General features: G+C 35.2%; 1 long non-coding RNA gene across 1 annotated transcript; it reads left to right on the top strand.

Moving 5' to 3' along the window:
* The first annotated feature begins 501 nt into the window (after positions 1-501).
* LOC107789372 (uncharacterized) lies at positions 502-4,333 on the top strand. The gene is made up of 3 exons (XR_001648831.2): positions 502-1,247; positions 3,065-3,922; positions 4,008-4,333. It is a non-coding gene; the product is annotated as an uncharacterized LOC107789372 (long non-coding RNA).
* The last annotated feature ends 1,675 nt before the right edge of the window (positions 4,334-6,008 follow it).

Raw genomic sequence — 6,008 nt, 5'->3', positions numbered from 1 at the left:
TTAATATACTTCTACAAGTAATTGTGATATATGCTGTCACATTGGATGGTTGTAGCCATTCTTATTGTTTCCTTGGTCCTATTTCAAATATGGCTGAACAGGGACAAGTTCGAATTACTTCAAGTGGGAGTTCTCGAAGTCAAGGGAGGGGACAACGTAGAAGGGTACGTCGTCGCAGGACTTACTGTAGACATGTGATTTTTGACCCTCCCAAATATTTTTTATTTTTTAGCACGTAAATATTTAATTTAGGCTTAATATAACTATTTAAACTCATTTTTACTCTTTTGCTTTATTTTATCACTAAAAATAAAAATTACAAAAAAATATTTTAGTTTACGTATTTTTCGTAAATTTAAATAAAAAATATATACAAAAATAGTACCTTATCTTTATTTTTATATAATCTTGAAAACACAAAAAATGATTTTATGTTTTATAGTTTAGTTCAATTAATTAAAATTAATTTTAATTTTTATATTATAATTGTACATAATTTTAGAAGGATGAATTAGTTTTAGGATTGGTTTATCCCGTCTTTATAAATCTTGTACTCTATTTTTCTAGTCTTTGGCCAAATTCCCTAGCCCATAATTCCTACGCCCATACTCCTAACCCAATCCCTACCCCTATATAAAAGACCTACACCCTAAAAAGAATGGCAGCCTTTTAGGGAGGAACTTCCATTTGTCAAAGAAACAAAAGTTTGATCCTTCAATATCTTTCATTAAACATCGCACAAAAACGACCATTGACCCCCCAATTCCAAAAACATGCCTGCAATTCCATTCTTCAATCACATAAATCCCACCCCAATGTCGTATAACTCCCCAACTAAAGTTGAAGTCTAGTATGTCGTCTGAAGTCATGAAATTCCAGTCGAGGGCCGTCGGTTTTTAATGTTGTTGTTAGACGATTCCATTTTCTTGTAAGCAATTTTGCTGTAAGACTTCTTAAGTGGAAAATCAATAAAGAACTGTTTAGCCGAGCTCCCTCCTTCATCTTTGTCTTTATTTGACCGCTTCAACTTCTTGATTCAGTCATTAGCTAAGAGCAGGGTCTAGCTGAATGTTTTTTGACACTTTAGAGGCTTGTGCAATCGATGCCTAGCCAAATTTGAGTAGACACTTTCCTTTCATTCACTGTGTGGAAAGCCCATTCTACCATAAGAATTATACCCAGTGAGAATCATGTTCGAGAAATTAAATTTGAAGGCAAAGTGTGTCGGCAGTGGGCGAGGGAAATTGGTTAGTTCTCTTGGTTGATTTAAAGCTAATCCTTTTCTTTCTGTTTCTTTCTTTTTCTTTGTTTTGGGTGTTATTGACTTGGTGAGTTGGTATAATTTCTTGATTAAGTTTGCTGTAAAGTTTCGCTTTAGGTTTAAAACATTTTGGCCATTTATTAATAATTTGAGTGTTAAGATTTTCTTTCCATTTGCCCTATGATGCTTTAATCTTTTGTTGGTTTGATTTTGATCCTAGTTACAAATAGATATAATTGTTAGACGCATATTTAATTTCTATTAATCTTAGAGTTTAAGGGACATTGAGTATTTAAGAATGAATTTATTGAAAGGTAGTGGTTGCTCCTACTGTCTTAGTTTTATTCAAAAATTTGTTTGTTGTCAATTTGTTAGGTGACATAATTGAGTTTTAAAATTATGAATGAAGGTGATTTGTCAAAAATTCCAATAGTTAATGTACACTTCATCCACAAATGATTCCCAGTACTTGCGATCTTCTCGACAATCCTCAAACTTAGAAAATAAATAATTATGAACATCCTAGTCTGCTTTAGGCGCGTTTAATAATAAATCATCGTGGCTATGGGTACGGTTCCCGTGGCATAGTCATGATACAATAATATCCAAATTCGGGTGCACATTTATGTGACCCAAATCCAAATCTCAACAACGTTAGATAAAATGTATCGTGGACCGCAGGTGCATTTACGTGACGTGGTTCAAGATGCGTTTTAGATGACGTTGAATCTTTCCTAAAAAAAAAACAATTAAATAAAAGAGTTTATAAAGTTAAAATTGAACCATGGGTTAAAACATGTGTTAAAATCAGATAATATGCCAATTATAACAGTTGAGCGACCGTGCTAGAACCACGGAACCTGGGAATGCCTAACACTTTCTCCTGAGTTAACAGAATTCCTTACCCGGATTTCTGTGTTTGCGGACTATAATACAGAGTCAATCTTTTCCTCAATTCGGGATTCGAACTGGTGACTTGGGACACCATAAAATTATCCCAAGTGGCGACTCTGAATTTTAAATAAAATAACCCCGTTTCGATTATCACTTAAATTGGAAAAAACTCCCTTATACACTCTTTCCGGAGGGTGTAGTAAAAAGAAGGTGTGACACTTACTTCTGTAATGATTTAGACTCGAAGCCCGAAGTCATCAGGAATGTCCCAAGGGCGAGACAAAATGAGTTAAGGGATCGAAGGGCTGAACGAAGGGGAAGAGAAAAGAAATTTAAGGAGTTTAAGGAATTTAAAATGAGTCCTGATGTTTCCATTCTTGAACATGTACACCTTATTAAGATAAAAAGAGTTGAATTGGCTAATTATATACAAATTACTGATTGGGAAGCATTAGCTATTTTAGCGGACTCTTTTCGAGTGCCTTGGAGTAAAATTTTAACTGAGATTTATCAAGATGTTTGGCCTAGTGCACCTTTTAGCATATATGAGCAAGAGTTAGTGTTCGATTGGTATATATGGATGTCCTAGCAAACATGTAAATTGTTATTATGTATTTTATCTTAATGAAATTTATATTATGTTATTTGTCTCACTAATTACATACATTGTTTATTATATCTTTTTGTAATGGATTGAGACTTGAAATAAAGTACACACTAAGAACTAATTTTAATATTAATTAAAAATATTTAGATATAGATGATGAATGGAAATGTAGTGACCGTTCGATTCTATACTAAATGTAGAATTAATATTATAATTAATTTTCTTGAGTGTGTAATCACATGCATAAATTAACTGAAGTATATATTGTTGAGTTAAACTTGTAAAATTATCTCTAATAACAGACATGACATCAAAAAGTATCATTGCCGACTTGAACAAAGGTGACAAACTGAATGATGAAAACTACGATATTTGGAGTCGTAAGATGTGGTATGTACTCAAAGAGCAAGATGCTCTTGAAAGTATTAACCATGTTATGAGTCACGCAGGGGAGGGTAACATTGCCCAACAATAGGAGAGATCTGGAAACTTACAATATTTGAAGGGAAAAAAAGATTCCAGCACACGTGGAATTATTGTAAGTTCAGTTGTTGATGATCTCATCCATGAATGTGAGCAATATCCTACTGCTCAAGTCATGTGGGCACTTTTAAGAGAGGCATATGGGGGTACGACTGTGACTCGCCTTCGACAACTAACAATCAAGTTTGACACGTACAAAAAATGTCATGATCACGATTTTAAGCAACATCTAAGGGTGATGTCAAATATGATTGCTCAACTCAAAAGCGCTGGCCATGTTTTCTCTGATGAGCAGCAGGTTCAGGCAGTGATTCGGTCTTTCCAATAATTGGGAACATTTGAAGGTTAATTTGATCCACAATGATAGCATCAAAACTTTTGCTGAAGTTGCCCGTCATGTGGAGCTTGAAGACGAGCGTCTTGGTGATGCTAAAGCTGTATCTAATGCCTTTGTGGCATAATCAAGTGGTACAAAGAAATTAAGCTTCAAGCGCAAGAGAAACTGGAAAAATGACAGAAAGGGTAAGGAGACCGAAGAAGGACCCTCCACGAAAAGAAACAAGCCAAATTCCAAGAAAGGAAAATGGTTCTACAAGAAGAAAGACAAGAGCAAGATGAAGTGTTATAATTGCCAAGTCCCAGGGCATTTTTCTCGTGAGTGCACTAAGCTGAAAAAGGTAGCATTTCAAAGCGCATCTCTTAGTGCTATATATGTTTCTAGCACTGTTTTACTAACCGAATCTTATCTTGTGTGGATTGTAGACTTAGGGGCCACCAACCATGTGAGCCGCGATAGAGAAGCATTTATAGAGATTCGTCGAGTTCCACCTGGATCAAAGCATGTATATGTGGAAAACAATGCAAAGCTTGAAATCAAAGGGATATGCACTTGCAGAATGGACATGCGTGGTGGCCAATCTTTGATATTGCATGACGTCATATATGTTCTAGAGATTCAACGAGACTTAGAATATGTGTCTGTTCTTCTAGATTTAGATTTCAATTTGAACTTTAGTCGCAGTGGTCTTAGAATTACTCAAGACAATGTTTTTATGGTTTTGGACATCGTTATAATGGTTTTATTGTGTTAGATTGTAATCCTTCTACGTATAACTATTATGTTGACCGTTGTGTTATGGCATGTGATTCTAGTAACAATGATGTTAAAGTTATTACATGGCATGCAAGATTAAGTCACATAGGGTCGGATCGAATGAATAGATTGGCTAAGGAAGGACATCTAGGTCCTTTCTCTAAAATTGAAATGTCAACTTGTGAAAATTGTCTTGCCGAAAAGATTACATGTAAACCATTTGGAAAGGCTAAGAGAGCTCATTTTCCATTGCAATTAATTCATTCTAATATCTGTGGTCCAATGAATGTGAAGGCTAGGTCTGATGCTTTATATTTCATTACGTTCATTGATGATTTTATACGCTTTGGTTATGTCTATCTGATCTCTCATAAATATGAAGCACTTGAATGCTTAAAGAAATATGTGAATGAAGTTGAGAATCAATTAGACAAAAGGATTAAGACCTTAAGAACCGATAGAGGGCGTGAGTATATTTCAAAAGAATTTGAAGGATTGTGCTATGAAAAGGGAATCACCAAATAGTTAACTATTTCATACACACCTGGTGTAGCAGAAAGGAGGAATACAACACTACTGGACATGATAAGGTCCACGATGGCGCAGTAGAATTTACTTATCTCCTTTTGGGGAGATGCGTTATTGACTGCAACTTATATATTGAATAAAGTACCTTCTAAATCAGTTTCTTCCACGCCTTATGAGCTATGGACTGATCATAAACAAAACTTAAAGGATTTACAACATTGGGGTTGTGTTACATATGTAAAAGATTCTTTTAGCAAGTTTGGTAAATTAGGTCCAAAAGGTAAGAAATATATTTTTAGAAGATATTCAGAACACTCCAAAGGGTATGTGTTCATTGGTGAATTAGAGGATGGAAGTGTTACAGAGATTGAATCGCGAGATGTCACATTTTTGGAAAATGATTTTCCAAAGAAGGGCGAGGTAAAGAATGTAGAGCCTCTTTATGAAATATTGAACTCAAATAGTCAGCAAGTGTATTATGACACAGTTGATAATCAAATTGATCAAGATCTTATTCTTAATCCGAGTGGGAGTGGGAACTCTCAATCCCGAAATCCTTCTGACGAACCTGAATTCCAACTACGAAAGAGTACCAGGAAAAATATACCTAAACGTACTTATTAATTTGAAGATTATATTTTCTTGGTATCTCCCACGGAAATGGATGAGCCAAAGTATGTGATTGAGGCTTTATCGAGCCTTGGAAAAGATGAGTGGATGAAAGCAATGAAAGAAGAATTAGAGTCCATGAAAACCAACAAAGTCTGGGATCTAGTTGATCTTTCTCTTGGGCATAGAGCCATTGGGAACAAATGGGTTCTCAAAGTTAAACGCAAAGCGGATGGGTCAATAGAAAGATACAAGGCACGATTGGTGGCAAAAGGCTATACTCAAGAAGCTGGAATAGATTATGAGGAAACATTTTTATCAGTTGTGAAGTTTACCTCAATTCGCTTACTTTTGGCTATTGTTGCACGTTTGGATTTGGAATTACATCAAATGGACGTGAAGCCAGTTTTTCTCAATGGAGAACTAAACGAAGAAATCTACATGGAACAACCTATAGGCTTCATCGTTAAAGGCCAAGACAAGAAGGTCTGTAAATTGAAAAGATCTATTTATGGCCTGAAGCAATCTTTAAG

The sequence above is a fragment of the Nicotiana tabacum genome, chromosome 22 (assembly GCF_000715075.1).
Source record: "Nicotiana tabacum cultivar K326 chromosome 22, ASM71507v2, whole genome shotgun sequence".
NCBI lineage: Eukaryota > Viridiplantae > Streptophyta > Magnoliopsida > Solanales > Solanaceae > Nicotiana > Nicotiana tabacum.
This window is presented reverse-complemented; position numbering and strand designations above follow the sequence as displayed.